This window comes from Myotis brandtii, unplaced genomic scaffold, assembly GCF_000412655.1.
Source record: "Myotis brandtii unplaced genomic scaffold, ASM41265v1 scaffold5, whole genome shotgun sequence".
Taxonomy (NCBI): Eukaryota; Metazoa; Chordata; class Mammalia; order Chiroptera; family Vespertilionidae; genus Myotis; species Myotis brandtii.
This window is the reverse complement of record NW_005369060.1, coordinates 3,840,643-3,859,522: the sequence shown is the minus strand read 5'-3', so window position 1 is coordinate 3,859,522 and position 18,880 is coordinate 3,840,643. Positions and strand designations below refer to the sequence as shown.

The window sequence follows — 18,880 nt, the reverse complement described above, 5'->3', positions numbered from 1 at the left end:
GAAACAGGATGGCAGACAGTGATGGTCAAGGCGGCTGCGCATGACATGCAGAGGCTGCTAGTGCAGTTCTAGGTTGAGGGCAGGCAGCTACTGGGCTCCCTGTTGGATGTAGGAAAGGGGCAGCTCACGTGCAAAGTGCTGCTGGCCCAGGAGGATCTCCTACCACTGGATTTCTATGTCTGAGAGGCTGAGATTATCTCCTCACTGGGGAGGATGCTGGGAGTGGAGACAGAGAAGGTTCTCAACATCATTTATCAGCCACAGGCTATCTTCAAGATCCGTGCTGTGACCGGCTGCACCAGCTCCTTGGAGGGTTACAGTGAGGCAGTCATTTCTGTGGCCTTCATCCCCAGGGCACTTGGTGGCAATAGCAAGTAGGTCAGGGGCCTAAGCTGGGGGCCCCTCAGTACATACTCTGAGTGCCACTATGTGGCCAGCAGTTCCAAGGATGGCAGTGTGTGGATCTGGGACACAACCTCAGGCCACTGTGAGCGCATCTTCACGGGCACACGCAGTCAGTCACCTGTCTTTGATGGGGAGGAGGTGGGCTTCTCTACTCTGCCTCACAGGATTGTAACATCAAAGTCTGGAGGGCCCACGATAGTGCTATGCTGGACTCTTCAAGTCATGGCCAGTGGGTGAATACCATGGCCTTCAGCACTGACTATACCCTGTGCACAGGGGCCTTTGAGCCAGCTAAGGCCTCGGTTAATGCCTCAAAGGGTCCTTACAGGAGTAAAAGGAGAGGGCTCTGAGCCAATTGTGTGGGGCCAGTGCCTTAAGAGGGTGGTGTCTGGCTCAGAAAACTTCACCTTATTCCTTGGTCCCCTGCAGAGAACAAGGAGCCCCTTGCACGGATGACTCGACACCAGGCCCTCATCAACCAGGTGCTCTTCCCCCCTGACTCCTGCATGGTCTCCAGCACCTCCTTTGACAAGTCCACCAAGCTATGGGATGGCAGAACAGGTGGGATGGCTTCCCTGTGTGGTCACGTGGCTTCCGTGCACCAGATAGCATGGTCAGCTGACAGCCAGCTCCCGGTCATTGGCAGCAGTGACAGCACATTGAAGGCTTGGGACATGAGGCCCAGAAGCTGGACACAGACTTGCCAGGCCACAGAGATGAGGTGTTGCTATCAACTGGAGTCCAGATAGCCAAAGAGTGGCAAGTGGTGAGGACAAATGCCTTGGGTATGGAGGAGATGAGAAATCTCACAGCTCTCTCTGACCCCCACCTGGACTCGGCCCGTGCCAGCTGCCTGCCCTGACAGAGACCAAAGGCCAGGGTGGTGACCCAGAGAACAAGTGTGGCCTCCTGTCCTTGCACAGACTGCAATGGGGTCCCTCCCCAGAGCAGGAGATCAGAGGTCACAGGAAGTCTCCATGGAGCTCAGTCCTTGGCCATCACTCTGCACCTTCCTGGTACCATAAGGGGTGGCAGGAGGCCAGGCAATGACTAGACCCCTGCTGCTGACCCTGCCATCTTTCCCAGATGTCAGCTCTATTCAGGGTCAGACTCCAGATTCTGTGACCAAATAAATAACTTATATTTTAGAAAAAAAGTACAAAATACAGGGTAATAGTGATATAAGGTATGTTTTCGTATTGATGTCACCTTGAAATACTAAATGCTAGGAAAAGTAGATATTAGGCAGGTTCACTACCTGAACAAGCATGAAGAGGAACCTCCAAAGAGGTCAAACAGAGGAGGCAACACTCAAGGAATGGTGCAACTTGGAGATGAGATATTGGAGTCCTCCAAAGAACCTATTATTGTTCCCTCTTTTAAATGCTTGCATTTAGATGCCTCTCATAAAAGAGAAAATTCAAATGCAAGATAAAATTATTAAAAACACAGAGTAAAGAGCCTTTCCTTATGGAATTTTTATCCCTCCCACTTTTATCCTTAAAGTTGCAGAAGCCAGAAATATTTTAATGCCCAAAAGTGCCTGGAAAGCTATAGAATTTTGCCAAAATGTTGGCAAACTAAGTTATCAATGTAGCCAGAAAAAAATCCAACAAAATGTTTGAGGGGAGGAAAGTGTTGGTATGTGTTCCAACAATACCAAACCAAGTTCATCCCATTGATTAAACCATGGCCTATGCTAAATATTTATATCCAAAATACATGCACATATTTTTGCAATGGAGAAGATGCCAGTATAAACTCTTTCTGGTATTTCTTTTGTTTCTTTGGCTACATAATCTGTGTTTTCTTTGTTTTGTTTTGTGTACCTGAATATAGTTTGCCATTTAAGCATACAGACTTCTTTGAGTTCCTTCTTAACTTATTTGTACAACATAAATTACATAATTTAATTACTTTAGACAATACTTCCTTCCACCTTCCCTCTCCCATTTTATCTCAATGTTTTCATTATTATATAGTAAAATAATATTATATTGTATTTCATAATTTATAACATTTTTGTTCCCTTGTGTACCATATTTCTTACAATTATAGTACTTTTTCACTTTTAAATAAATTCAGTCATTGACAGCAGCTATTCCATGACATGGTTCTATATTTCTAAATTTTTTATTTCACTGAATCTATTTGTGAGCAGTATTCAAGTCATACCTTTGTGGGCAGTATTCACGTCATACCTTTCCAGAGAGTCTATAGGTGCGATGTTTCCTGAGCTCTTGTGTAAAGTTCTTTCTTCTGCATCCACGCATGAATGACAGCTTGTGTTTAACATTTGATTCATCCTTAGAATCACTTAGAACTCAGCAGCCATTACATTACTATAAATTGGAATTGACTATTGCTATTGAGATATATGAGCCAACGTGATTGTTTCCTCTTCATTAGTTAGCTTAGTGTTTTTCGGAAAGCTTGGTAAATTTTTATTTCACATTTAAAATTCAATATTTGCCCCTGACTAGTGCCAAGGTCCCAAGTGCCCAACAGATAGGAGTAGGTTTCCCTGACAGCAGTGGCAACAGGGGTCCTGCGGGGCCTCTAGGATAGGACTGTGTCAGGAAGGGACAGGAGAAGAAAAAGAGAGAGCTACTCTGGCTATTGTGATAGCCTTCACATTGTTGCTGCTCATTCTGGCACTTCTACCCACAGGGTCAAAGAACCCAGCAATCTGTGCATCAGCTTCAACAGCTGCTGCCACAATAGACCGAATAGCCTCAAAGCCATAGACTACACAGAGGAAGACAGTGCCCTGAAGTCCACAGTCAGTCTCTTCCCAGTATTGCTCAGTACTCTTCTACCTCATCTCGACTGTTAAAAGACTTAAGCCAAAAAACATCTCCACTTTTCTATCTCATCTTCTGAAACCCAATCCAAATGATATATAGAAGTACAGTGTCTCAAGGGGAAAAATAGATTTTTATCAAACCTACTAGTTTCATTCCTTATATTATGAGCACAGAAAATGTTAAAATTCCCACATTTGACTGATTTTAAGAGCATATGAAAGATTTGTCTAGATAGCATGTCAATATTTATTCTTCTGGAGTTTCATGTACAGGAGTAAAGAAATATCCAAGTATAATATGTGAGTTTATTAAATGTGACTTAAGAAATAGGTAGATGTAGAACTCTATCTTGAAAATAAGATTTCACCTTGATCAACAAAAAAAGGATGAAGTATAGAATGGAATTTGAGTGTGGGAGGTTGTTTGTTTCTTGTTCATTAAATCTATAAGGTTATAGAACAATTATTTTAAATTTTAATATAAAAACTTATTTGATTCTCATTTATACATTGGAAGGAATCTTCAGGTATTACTGTAAATCTTCTCTATTGAGCAGTAATAATTTAATGCTTGTATACTTTTAAAAGGGTTTTATATGACATTCTTACTATTCTATTTCCTCTGGGCTTTAAATTTGACTCTTTATTTGACTTTCTTTGTAGTAATTGACACGTGCAAGGTCAGGGATGGGTAGTAGACTATTCCAAATTCAAGTATAATGAGTAAATCCTGCTCATACACTTGTAAAGTCAAAGGGTAGACATTTTTGACATTTCTCATCACACACTGATCTCACTAAATCTTAAAATGCTTTTTATTTCTTCATCTGTTCAATAATTTTTCAAATAAAAGTGATCTGTTTTGAAGTCATATTTGACAAATCTTGAATTTAAAAGACAAGCACTTAAAGGAGCCCAGAATAATGTAAATTACATGTTTGGGAAGGAGAGATAAGAAGATCAAATACATTAAAATGATACAGAAAAAAAAGTTTTTAAATTCCCTTTTAAATTCACAAATCACAAAAGCCACATTTAGAACACTTTCTGTACCAGTCAATAGTTTCAGTTAGAATTTGGTCTTAAGGCTAAAGTGGGCTTAATCTGGAAAGTAAATCTTTTACAACTTCCTCAATGCACAGAAACATTTTTAGATATATACAGTTCATAACTTTGTTGGTTTAATCAGGGGTGGGGAACATGCGGCCTGCAGGCCTTATAAGGTCTGCAAAATCATTTGGTCTGGCCGTGCCAAAGTATTAGGGGTGAGTTAAATAACTGTTTGACCAAATATACCAGGCTAATTTTTAAGTTGAAAAATTTGAATGGCCTGTTAATGATGTTATAAAATTCCAAATGGCTCTTGGCAGAAAAAAGGTTTGCCACTCCTGGAATGGTCACATGCTGAGTAGAAATTCTAGCATTCAAATATGGCCATAGTAGTCTTAATAACTTAAGTCAAATTTATGCCATCTTTAGAAACCTTAATAGGGACAACCAAATCCAACAGGTCTCAAGATACTACATATGTAAATGAATGCTCCCTTTTGCTTCACATCTGAGTACTGTACCTTTGTTTTGGACTATATTACATATTTGTATATTTATATTTTGATTTATAGTAGCTTCCCATGCTATAGAGCTATAGAACTAATTTGTATTAAGAAAAACTAAAAAAAAAAAGGACAGACAGCCAACAATAGTAATACACCCAATCAAGATGTATCTCTGTGTGGACAATTGTAAATGATTATTTCTTGGAACATGGTATTTATGACCACTATACAGATTTATGTTTTTATTTAGGTAAATGTTTTTATTATGTATTTAATAGATTTCTCTTCTATTTTTTCTGTTAGGTTTTTTTTTTTTAAGAAAACTCTCTGCATATTCTAGATCTGCTTTGTTTCTCATCCATATGGTAGACATATTTGTTTCTTTATGTGCTTTTACTAGGGAGAGACAACCAATAAATGCATCCTTGCTCTCTGTCTCTACGCCCCCCCCGCCCTTTTACTCTCTCTAAAAATCAATGGAAAAAATGTCCTCAGGTGAGGATTAACAAAAAAATAAATAATAAATAAACAAGATTCAACAATATGCTTACAAGAGACTCACATTAGCTTTAAGGACACGCATAGTTTAAAAGTGAAGGGATGAAAATATAAATTCTATACTAATGGTGACCAAAAAAGTACAGTAAATATTGGTCACAGAAACAAAGAGGATCATTATATAGTGATAAAGGTGTCAATTTATCAAGGGACTATAACAGTTGTTAATATATAGGCACCAACATTGAAGCACCTAAATATTTAAAGTAAATATTAACAGAGTTGAAGGGAGAAATAGATAGCAACATGCTAACAGTAGAGGATTTCATTACCCTACTTTCACACTAGATAGATCATCTAAACAAAATTAATAAGGAAATAGCAGATCTGAATAACACAGTAGACTGAATGGACCCAAGGGACTTTTGAAGAACAGTTCACTCAATAGCACCAGGATACATATTCTTCTTAAGCCCACATGGAACATTCTCCAAGATAGATCATATATTAGGTCACAAAACAAGTCTTAAGAATGTAAGAATGTTGAAATTATATAAAATAACTTTTCTGAACACAATGGTATGAAACTAGAAACAATAACATAGAAAAACTGAAAAATTCAAAATAAACAAGTGGGACTACATTAAATAAAAACATTTCTGCACAGCAAAGGAAACAATCAACAAAGTGAAGAGGCAACCCACAGAATGGGAGACATGACTTACAAACTGTATATCTGATACAGGTTTAATTGTCTAAAATACATAAGGAACTCAAACATTTCAATAGAAAAAAAATGCCCATAAACAAAGAAAAAAATCATTTAAAAATTAGGTAAAGGATCTAAATATATATTATTCCAAAGAAGACATACAAATGGCCATCAGGTATATGACAAAGATGCTCAACATCAATAATTATCCTCTATAATAAAGAGGTAATATGCAAATTAACCCTCATGCATTTACAAGATGGCTGCCTACAACCAGGCGGCAGGGGAGTTTGTGAAGGACGACCAAACAACTGAACAGCAGGCTGTGTGGGGCAACCGGGACGGTAGTGGGGGGCAGTTAAGGGGTGACCAGGCCAGCATGCAGAGGCAGGGAGGGGCAATCGGGCTAGCAGGGGGGGGGGGGGCAGTTAGGGGCGACCAGACAGGCAGGCAGGTGAGCGATTAGGAGCCAGCAATCCAGGATTATGAGAGGGATGTCCGACTGCTGGTTTAGGCTCGATCCCCAGGATTGGGTCTAAACTGGCAGTCAGACATCCCTTAAGGGGTCCCGGATTGGAGAGGGTGCAGGCTGTGCTGAAGGTGACCCCCCTGCCGTGCATGAATTTTGTGCACTGGGCCTCTAGTCAGAGAAATAAAAATCAAAACTGTTGGGTTCGAGCCCCTCTGCTAGGGACAGGACTTCCTTGGATGCTGGGAACTGGAAAAAGATACGAGCAGAAACAGATAGATGGAACATGCTTTATTGCAGACAGAGCAACCAGTCACCAGCTGTTTAGTAGCATATTTTATACTAACTCAAACAAAAGAGACTTCTTGCCAAAGATTGACATTGGTGTTATATAAAATAAAGGTCGCCTGTGCAGTGTGTACAGTAAGACTCCTGTGTCATTGCCTTTGTGTATGCGTATGGCAAATGGGCCTTTAACATCCCATGTACTCTAGTCAGAGCCCCCACAACAACTAAAATGAGATATCACTTCACATCTGTTAGGATGCTGCTATAAAAAATATGAGATAACAGGTGTTGGCAAAGGTGTTGAGAAAAGGAAACCCTTGTACATTATAAGGGGAATATAAATTAGAGGAATAAAGAAATTGTGGAATATCCTATATAATAAAAAGGTAATATGCAAATTAACCCTCAAGCTGTCACAAGATGGCTGCACCCACAGCAGAGGTGGGGTTCCCATAACACATAATGGCTGCACCACAGTGGAAGGCAGGGTTCCCGTAATGAGCCATAATGAGCGATCAGCAGGGACCAGAGGCTGTGTGGCCCCTGGGCTGGGGTGGGGGACCAGAGGCTGTGCCCCCCACCCAGAGTCAGGCCAGGGGACTTGAGGGAATGCCCCCCCCCACCCAGTGGGGCTTGATGGGGGTGGGGCCGGCCAGGTCTGGATTTCACCCAATGGGGTGGGGCCAGCTGGATCTGGGTCTCGCACAATTTCGAGGTGCATGTGGGTGGGCGGGGACTTGATTCTGGGTCCCGCAGTGTGCTCCAGACTCTGACAGGAGGAAGATTTTCATATATTAATTTTCTTTCATCTCTGACACTTCTGTTATAAAGGGCAAATAGCAATATTAAAATATTTCCTCTAATTTATTCCCTTTTAATGTGCATGAATTTCATGCACTGGGCCACTACTATTTATATACAATGGATTGTTATTCAGCCTTAAAAAAAGGGGAGGTGGGGAAAATCCTGACATTTGTTGTAACATGAATGTGTTTTAGGCACCTCTTACTGACACCAGAGAGGTGTTACAGGACAGCGTCCTGAGTCAGAGGGAGAGGGCTGTTCCCAACCTCAATCCTTGTCTTCTCATATAAATGAATGTATATGAGAGATCTTAATTGCATTGTGAAAAGCCAATTTATTAAAGCAAGCACCTTTATTGAAAAAAAAAGCAAGCAAATCTATATGTCTGTCTTATGAAGTGCAAATGGGCTCTCAGCTAATCTGAAGAGCATGTTGGGTGGGGGTCTGAAGTGTTATATATACTCCTGGTATAGGTTTCAAAATTCCTCCGCTGGATATTTTGGTACAGATCAATTCTCAATGTCCCTTTTTACTTTGTTGTGGCCTTTCCAGAACTCATGAGAAGCACCTGGTAACTTTATCCTACCAAGCCTTGAGACTGCTGGCTTCTCTGCTTAGGGAGTAAAACTGCCAATTTTTTCCCCTTCCTGTCTCCCTTTCTGCATTCTCATTAGGTGGTTTTTTTAACCGTTTGCTCTGCATCCTTGGCTGGGGAAGATAAAGGCTTGTTAGTTACAAGCTGGCTGCAAATTGCCCACACTGTTTGACCTTATTTTAACTTTCCTGTTTCAGTTTCCCTATTCCTCCTGCCCTGGAATCCTGTAACAGATGTGCCTGGAGAACATTATGCTAAGTGAAATAAGCCAGAAAGAGAGAGATAAATGCTGTATAGTATTTAGTATTACTTATATGTAGAATCTAAAATAAATACATATACAAACAATATCACAAAAGCAGAGAGGAGAATAGTGGTTGCCAGCAGCCAGGGGGTGGGGTAATGGGAGGTGATCAAAGGAAATAGTTTTCAGTGATAAGATAAAGAGGTTCTGAGTATCTAATATATAGTATGATGAATATAGTTAATGATGCAGTATTATATACTTGGAATTTACTAAGAGAATAAATCTTAAGCATTCTTGACACGCACGCACACACACACACACACACACACACAATTTTTGCTGTGTCTGTTCAAAATGTTTTTGTCCTTAGTATGCCTTTTTTTTCTTGATAGCTGAACATGATATAGGAGGTAAAATGACCTGCTTTAAATAAGCCTTTAGTAATGTGGTGGTAAGGTGCTGGGGACTGAGGAAGCATTCTAAAGTTGTTTATTATTATGTCTTAATCTTTTAGTGAATGCTTCTGGACTGTGAATTTCAAAAGTACAGTCAAACCTTGGTTCTCCAGTGTCTCCCATCTCAAACAATTCAGTCCTCAACCAAGTTGTTCACTGAAAAAATGTCTCAGTTGTCAAACAAAACTTCGGTTCTTGACCCAACAACACTTTCATGCTTATACCTGTATGACCAGTCATGCATCTCAGATGACAAGGGAGAGAATGCACAAATATGAGTCAGTTTATTACTAAACCTCTTATTCTTAATATCTCAGGAAATTGTTCTGTGAATATTTCATGATTTTTTTTTGCTTTTGTTGCTGCTTATCATTATTATTAAATATGTACAGTAAGTTGCCATGGGTCCTCAGAAGTTTAGTGATAGCAGCAAAGTGAAAAGTAAAGTTGTGAGAACAACAATAGAGCCTAAAATATAAATAATTGCAAAGTATGATGGAGGTGTTCTTGTGTCTGTTCTGGCTACGATATGGTATGGCAAAATCGAGGATGAGCACAATTTTAAAACATATAGAGGCCATCAAGAGTGTTGAATGGAAGGAAATGCTAAGAAAATGGGAGAAATACAAAGTTTTATTGAGAAATATCACCTGACGAAGAAGTAGCAAACCATGTGATAAACTTATTCAGTGACAATGCAGTGTCTCTCTTCAGGCAAGTGTTAAAATGCAGGCAAAAACAAACATCATTGGGTAGGATTTTAGTGAGACAGAGGCCCAGTGAGCCTGTAGAGAGTTCTAGTGAAGCAAAGAGACAAAAGAGAAAGAACCCAAGAAAAACAGCTACCTGGAACTCCCTTTCCAAATAATAACATCCCTCTATCCCTCCTCTCACTCATCAATAGCTCTCAACATTAAAGATAAGTTCTACTCTCGCTGGTGTTGCTCAGTGGTTGATTATCAACCTATGAATCAGGAGATCAGGCGTTTGATTCCAGGTCAGGGCACATGCCCAGGTTGTGACCTTAATCCTCAGTCAGGGGCATGCAAGAGGCAGCCAATCAAGAATTCTCTCTCATCATTAATGTTTCTACCTCTCCCTTATTCTCTGAAATCAATATATATACAGTGGGGCCTTGACTTACGAGTTTAATTCATCCTGTGATGGAGCTCGTAACTCAAATTACTCATATGTCAAATCATTAAAGTGAACGATTGAGACACGTGATGCTGGGCTGATGTTGTGGCATTCACTGTGACGTTAGCTGCACCAACTAGTGGTGGGGTATCTGAAGCTGGCTCGTAACTCGAATTTTAGCTCGCAACTCAAAGCAAAAAATCGGCCGAGAGACGGCTCATATCTCAAAAAACTCGTTAGTCGGGACACTCGTAAGTCAAGACCCCACTGTGTGTGTGTGTGTGTGTGTGTGTGTATATGTAAAAGGTAAGTTCTATTGAATACATAGATTTTCATTTTTTACTGTACATTTTATTCCCTTTTTGTTAACTTTTCATTTACATTTCATGTCCTTTTTGTTTCTAAATGTTTATGTATAGATTAAACCATACAAGTCAAATAAGTATATAAGAAAGGTTAAAATAGGAAATCATTTGGGGGTCTGGAATGGATTAATACAATTTACATTATTTCTAATGGAATAAATGATTTGGTTTTAGAACAATTGTTTCTTGAACAGCTTTCCAAAATGAATTAAGTCAAGAACTAAGGTACCACTGTACTTCTCAGTACCTGCTCCCCGTTGGGTAGGACAGGGTTGCTAGAGTGTGCTGGATTTGGGGTGTTTCCCTTCTCCTATGTATGTGGAAGGCTAGAGCCACATGGAATTGGCTATTTCTCTTCCCTCAGGTGAATTAGGCTTTAATAAAATTCTAGTAGATCACAGGCATACCTTGTTAAGAAGAACAGCGTGCTCCAGCCAATTAAAAAAAAATATTTCCCCTTTTCCTGCAGGAAGCATGAGGGAATTTTTCTCCACTATTTACCATGAGAAGCTGGTAAAACTGCAGGAGGTGAAACCCACGGGTGTGTGTACTCCCATCATGACTTGGTCCCTGGAGTTTTTAATTCTCAGAGTTGCCCACACTGAGCCTCCAGAACCCAATTGCAGTTCAGGCTTCTCTCCCCAACCCACTCTGGCGCTGGTTCCCATGAAGGTTTCAGCTTGTGGATTTCTGCTTAGGTCAGTTTTGATTCTCTGTTTTTGCCCATTGGTCTCTTTAATTTGTGAGAAGGGGGTGCATTTGGCCCTGTACTCTTACTTCTTTTATGGGTCTAAGAAACGTTAATGATTTTTCAGTTTGCTTAGCTTTTTCCTTGTTGTTAAGAAAAATGACAATTTCCAAGCTTCTTACATGCCTTACTGGATACCAGTAGTCCCAGATTTTTTAGTTTTTATGGTGCTTCAATGATCAATGATTTCCTTTTTTATAATCATAATTAAGTTAAAGTAATTACGGGTTCTCAATTAAAAGCAATGAACACAAAATTTAAGTTTTTCAAAGTGTTTTTTCTTTTAATTTTTAAGAAATATGTTTTTATTTATTTCAGAGACAGAAAAGGTGAAGGAGAGAAAGATAGAGAATCATTGTTCAGCTGCCCCCTGCACACCCCCTACTGGGGAGTGAGCAAGCAACCTAAGCATGTGCCCTGACTGGGAATCAAACTGTGACCTCCTGTCAACCAGTCAACATTCAATCACTGAGCAACACAGGCCGGATTCTTGATTTTTTAGTATTGATCCATCACATTTTATGTAAAAATCTCTTTTCACTTCCGTTGATATGCCCTGAAATCAAGACAAGCCTTTGGCCATGCTAATCTTCATGCAATTTTTAATCCTTTCCAAACTGCAATTGTTAGTCAGGATAGATAGATACTAATGCAGGAGAGGGGGTTATTATCACACCCAAGCAGTCCTGAGACCTGCCAAGACAAGAGTATCAACAGTCAAACTACAATGACAAGAGGGAGCTTGAATCCCCACATGCTAATGCTGATACCAGGGGAAGGGAACTTGAAGCTTTCAACAAACAGCTATATAACCCTTAAAACCCCAATGAGTGTGATACTCAGAATAACTGAGTTGTTTGTTTGTGTTTTATTCCAAGTGCATTCTTTTTTTTTAAAGTGTTTTATAAGCTGTGTTACCTGATCACACGGCCAAAGGTTAAGCAACATTTAACTAATAAATTTAAACACACCACTATTCATCTTACAAATATTTCTGTCATAATCTTCACACCAAAATCTGACCAAAATCACAAGAATTATAAAACTCTAATCCAATATCATGTATATAAATAAAAATCCAAAAAAAAGATTTGAGAAACCAAGTCCTATCATATATGAAAAAATGACATAGCATGATCAAATAAAATTCATTCCAGAAATACAAGGCTATTTCAGCATTAATAAATCAATTAACATATTTAATCCAAGGAGAAACATATTTTAAATTAAAAATCATACAAGTGTATCAAGAAATGCCAAAAGATATTTGATTAGAATACATATCCATTCTTGATTTATTTTTTTAAAATTTTTTTATTGATTAAGTAATTACATAAGTGCATTCTTAATGCATTTGCTTGCTTTGCTTCAACACTGTGTTCTGTCATTTATCTGAATTCTTTCCTGTAAGTGTGATAAGAATCAACCAGTCAGGGGAAGGATAAAACAATAAATTCCAAAAAAACCCCAAAAACAGAACAAAGAAGACCACCTCATCTCTCTCCTTTAAGGGAAGCCCCAGAACAGGAGTTCAACACTGTGTTCTGTCATTTATCTGAATTCTTTCCCGTAAGTGTGATAAGAATCAACCAGTCAGGGGAAGGAAAAAACAATAAATTCCAAAAAAACAAAAACAGAACAAAGAAGACCACCTCAACTCTTTCCTTTAAGGGACACCCCAGGACAGGAAGAAATAATAAGAATTCAGGTTCCATTTAGCATCCAAGACTTAATGGGCATAATTGACAGGTTCGGGAGTTTTACAGATGACTCTTGAAAGTTTATCTAAGAATGGAAAAAGCTCATCTTAACCTCTGACTTATCTTGGAGGGATGATAATCTAATCCTCTAAGGAACCTGACCACCTCAGAAAATGAGAGCACTAAGTGGAAGGCATTGGCCTATGTAAATGAGGTCCATATGCAAAATGATAACTATCCACCAGGAACAGAGGCCATCCCCTATTCTAATCCTAATGGGGACCATGATTCAGAGTATGGAAAGTAGGCCAGAGATCACATGCTTTTTTGCCTCTTGCAGGGAATGAAAGACTTCCCCCAAAAAAATAAAAATAAAAATCAACAACAACGGCCTATGTAAATGAGGTCCATATGCAAAATGATAACTCTCCACCAGGAACAGAGGCCATCCTCTATTCTAATCCTAATGGGGACCATGATTCAGAGTAGGGAAAGTGGGCCAGAGATCACATGCTTTTTTGCCTCTTGCAGGGAATGAAAGACTCCCCCCGACCCCCCCCCCAAAAAAAATAAAAATCAACAACAAGCAAACAAACAAAAAACACCAGTTAATTTTAATAAACTGTCAACCATTGACCAAGGACTTCAGGAGAACCCAACAGATTTTTTTTAGAAAGGTTGTGGGAGGCATAATCAAACATACTAGATCCTGAAGATCCTGCTGGAAAAATAGTATTAAAAGACAAGTTCATGAATGATTCAGCCCCAGATATTAGAAGAAAATTCCAGAAGTTAGAAATAGGACCATCGACTCCCATGGAGGATATACTAAAGGCAGCATTCTTAGTGTTCTGTGATAGAGACCAGAAAGAGGAGGGGAGGGCCCTAGAGAGGTAAAAACACAAGAAGGGGCGGGATCAACCTCCCTACAAGAGCAATGGCCTCAAGGTCCACAAAAGAGAAAACTCAGGGGCTCTCCCTCTGGCAATTGTCATAAATGTGGGAAGCCTGGGCACTAGAAGCAGGATGGGGCCTCACTGAAAACCATGCCCCTTATGCCAGAAGTCCAGACGTTGGAAAAGGGACAGCCCTGAGGGCCAAAAGGGACCCCTGGTCCGCACCCTTGAATGCCATGGCTCTGAACTGATGGGGTCCTACACTCCGGGAGGCTTCCTCTAGGAATATCTCCATAAGAGGGACAGAGCCAAGGTAACCCTTGCAGTGGCAGGAAGACCTATTAATTTCTTTGAGATACGGAGCCACCTTCTGTGTTGACCTCCCATAAGGGACCCCTCACTTCTGATAGTACTATCATACAAAAAGTAGATGGCACACCTCAGGCAAGACAATTTACCCCACTTTTGAAAAGCTTATAGGGAGCAATCACATTGACGTACCAATTTTTGGTCATAACAGAATGTCCTATACCTTTATTAGGCAGAGATATTTTGAATAAAATTAGGACTCAAGTAAATTTCTCTAGAGTACTGAGGAGTAAGTTCCCGTTATGTCTTTATTTGTTAAGAAGGGAGCAACCAAACCCAACATAGATAAGGAACAAGAACTTAATTCCTAAATATGGGCAACAGGAATTCTGGGTGAGGCTCAATATCTAAACCAGTTATGATCAAATTAAAAGATCCAATCTATTTTCCTAATAGAAGGCAGTATCCTATAAATTCAGAGACCAAGGAAGGGCTACAGAAAATTATCACTATGTTCCTTGGTCATAAGTTGTTAGTAGCTTATAATTCTCTCTTTAATATTCTCATCTTACCTATTAGAGAAAAAAAAATGGGACCTATAGATTAGTCCAAGATTCAAGCACAATCAATGAGGCCTCATCCCTATACATCCAGTAGTACCTAACCCTTATACTATTATGGGACAAATTCCTTCCCAAATCCAATGGTTCTCTGTACTAGATTTAAAATACACCTTCTTCTGCATTCCCTCTGGATTCAGCTTGTCAATTTCTGTTTTGATTTTCAATAGGCAAATTTATAAAGACATAAACATCAACTGATGTAGAGAGTCCTCCTTCATTGATTTAGAAAGAGTCCACATTTGTTTGAACAACCACTGGCAGAGAACTTACTTGAGGGGGGGCAACCAGGTTATCTAATATGTAGATGATGTACTTATATGTTCCCCCATGGAGAAACTAGGCTGTGAATATGTGGTATAAACTCTAAATTTCCTGGAATACAGAGGGTATAAAAATATCTAAGAATAAAGCTCAAATGAAAAAGTAGAATATTTAGGCTTTGTATTAACCCCTGGGAAGAGAATACTATCCTCATATAGGATACAGGCCATTTTAGGCCTTCCTGAGCCTACCACCCAGAACCGACTCCAGGTATTCTTAGGATTAATAGGATATTGCAGATTATGGATCCTAGAATATGGGCAAAAGACCAGACATCTCTACAAAGTTCAAAAGGAAAGCAATCAGTGGGGACCAACTAGTTTATACTGAGAAAAGGAACAACAAAGGGCTTTTAAACAACTAAAAGAAGCTCTTAAGTTTCCCAAATTTAGAAAAGCCCCTCCAACTATATGTTACTGAGAAATAGGTAATAGCATTAGAGGTCCTGACTTAGGCCTCAGGACCCACCAAGAGACCTGTAGGATATTAAAAAAAAATTAGATATAGTAGCCTAAGGCTGGCTTCATTGCTTTAGGATAGTAGTACCAGCAGCTTTACTTTTAGAAGAAGCACTTAAAATATAGGTAGCGTAAAATATAATTCTACACACTTATACCATTACTCAATACTAAAAGTCTTCACTGGCTTACCAATAATTGCATGTTTTTTTTTTTTTGAATATATTTTATTGATTTTTTACAGAGAGAAGGGAGAGGGGTCCTGACTTAGGCCTCAGGACCCACCAAGAGACTGTAGGATATTAAAAAAAAATTTAGATATAGTAGCCTAAGGCTGGCTTCATTGCTTTAGGATAGTAGTACCCGCAGCTTTACTTTTAGAAGAAGCACTTAAAATATAGGTAGGGTAAAATATAATTCTATACACTTATCCCATTACTCAATACTAAAAGTCTTCACTGACTTACCAATAATTGCATTTTGTGGTACCAGTTACACTACTAGAAAACCCACAGGTAAAAATTGAAAACTGTTCTGTCCTGAATCCAACCACCTAAATGCTACCCCAAATATAAATGCTACACATAATTATCATGAGATCATAGACCAAGTTTATGCCAACAGATCAGACCTAAAAGCCCAACCACTCCAAAACCTGGATAAAGTTTGGCTCTCAGATAGAAGCAGTTTCATGGAAGAAGGGGTACGCTATGCTGGATATGGGGTAGTATCCCAGCATGCTATCATTGAGGCTCAATCTTTACCCCCAGGAATCTCAGCACAATTAGTAGAATTAATAGCCCTCACACGGACCCTACAATTATAAAAGGGCAAGAGACTTAAAATATATGCTCACTCCAAATATGAATTTTAATGCTACATGCTCATGCAGCTATTTGTAAAGAAAAAGTATATCTGAATAGAAAACAGGGATCATTGATATATGGGTCCCATATTTTAAAATTTCTAGAAGCTGTAAAATTCCCTCCAAGAAATAGTGATTCATTGCTAGGGATATCAAAAGGGATGGAAGAAATTGTCCAGGGAAACAATTTCACAGATCGTACAACCAAGAATGTCACCAAAAAAAGGGAAAGTATCGTTGGAGCCCTATTCCCACTGTAAATGCAAAGTAATATTGGCCTTGCTATACCAAGGAGGAAATAGATTGTTCTAAGCAACATGGATATAACAAGGATGAGTGGAGATAGTACCAAAGAGATGGTCTTTTACATCTCCCATAGGGAATTCAGTGGAGAGTTATACAAGGCTTACATGACACCTGTCATTTTGGAAGAGACAATGGCCTGGCATTTACCTCAAATATAACTCAAAGGGTCAGTAAAGCCTTAGGTATTGATTAACATTTACATTCTGCATGGAGATCCCAATCCTCCGAAAAAGTCGAAAGGACAAACCAAACACGCAAAAGAATAATATGTCAGGAAAATTATGTCAGGAATCACACTTGGTAACAACTTCTTCCCACTGCCTTATTAAGAATGAAGATCAATCCAACCCTATTTTTAGGATTTAGGCCCTTTGAGACTCTGTAAGGGAGGACTTTCTTAACCATGGACATTCTGCTAAACTAAGAACTAAATCAAGATCTCTGGTTTGCCACTTCACTAACAAAATTTCATATTACAATTCAAGACCGAGGGATAAAAAAGATTGCCCCCAATCACCTTGGCTCCGTTATTTGAACCAAGATCCCAGGTTTTTATTAAAACTTGAAAGGAAGGATCCCAAGCAGCACAGTTAGCCCCTATTGGAAGGGACCTTACACAATCATACTCTCGAGGACCCTTTCTAGGCTCTCTGGCTTCCCTATTTCTCCTACTTCTTTTTGGACCCTGTATTTTTAAACTTTTCCATTTTATATCTTCAAGCTAGAGACAATTCACCTACAAATGATCGTCCAACAAGGATATTTGAACATACCCTTCAGCCCCTTAGATCAGGCTGCTGACAAATTTTATACAGAACACTCACCCTTGCCTGCCCAGACAGGGAATGGATTATGCCATCCCAGAACCAGCTCTATGTCCTCAGTCAGCAGCAAGTAGATATGAAAGACTGACCATCGACCTTCAACACCCCAAAAACATTTAGACTGTGTCACTTAAGGGGGCAATGTTAACAGGATACATAGATACTAAGGCAAGATAGCGGGATTATTGCTATACCCAAGCAATTCTGAGACCTGCCAAGACAAGATTATCAATAGTCAAACTACAAGGATAAGGTGGAGCTTGAATCCCCATATGCTAATCCTCATACCAAGGGAGAGGAACCTTGAAGCTCGCAAGCAAAGGATGTATAATGCTTAAAACCCCGGTGGGTAGGGAGCTCAGAAAAGCTGAGTTGCCCATTTGTGCTTTATGCAAAGTGTATCCTTAATAAAATCACTTGTTTTGCTTCAACACTGCTTTCTGTCACTAGTCTTAATTCTTTCCAACAAGTGTGCTAAGAGCCGAAGAGGGGGGAGCCCCCTTCTGACTCAGGAGGCTCTCTGGTAACATAATAACTGCCTATGATCCCTCTACAACAGCAAAGCACATCCATCAACTCCCTTAGTAACAGCTGATAACTATTCTCTGTTGAAAGTGTACCAAACCATTGTAAACTTTGCCCTATCATATCTGCATGACACCTTTTATTTCTTTGAAGCAAGTTCAGTACAATCACTTGCAGATCTTTTGTCAGTTATTATGAGTTAGCTCAAAGACACAATTTACGGAAAGAGTGAAACGTGGTGATATAAAGAACACATGTTTTAAATCAAACAAGTGTAGGAGTGCACTGAGATCAACTTGACACACGCCACACAGAAAGTATAATTTAAGTGGCAAATACAAACAAATGATGAATTGGGTAGTGTTACGTTTTATAAGTGTATATTTATTTTTCCCCACTGAAGGTGGAGTATTTTTCTATTACACATATTTAGCTGGGCCCCTGACTCAGAACATTTCCTGAAAACCTCCTTCCATAGTCCTGATGTGGGCTCTGAAGATAAATTCCTGAAGCTCAGATCCTGATTCTCATTGCTTTGTGATTTAGATAAGTTATTAAGTTCTGTCTTCCTTAGTTTTGTAATGTAAGATTTAAAAAAATATATATAATTGAATATGGCAAAGTAAAAAGTGTGTGGTCTATTCCATGCAGAGAAAAGGACAATCAGGAACATGAAGAATAAATGAGCTGAAAATACTGAGAATTGATAAGTAGTGTTGGAGCTTAGACCCTGAGGGTAGCACTGTGGAGTGAGGCAACAGATGGAGCTGATGTTTGAGATAATAATGAGCCTTGTAATCTACATTTAAAAAATAGTACTCCTTTGTGGGAGCCAAGGAAGGTCACTGAAGTTTTGTGTTTTTTTTTTTTTGTCAGATCAAATATTTTATTTTAAAAAGAAGATTTTTGTAACTGAATTGTGGAGGATGCATTTGAAACAATCAAGATTGGAAGCAGGGAAACCAGTT

At 39.3% G+C, this 18,880-nt stretch overlaps 1 pseudogene; it reads left to right on the top strand.

Moving 5' to 3' along the window:
* Positions 1-213: 213 nt before the first annotated feature.
* On the top strand, positions 214-1,227 carry LOC102253419 (annotated as a pseudogene).
* The last annotated feature ends 17,653 nt before the right edge of the window (positions 1,228-18,880 follow it).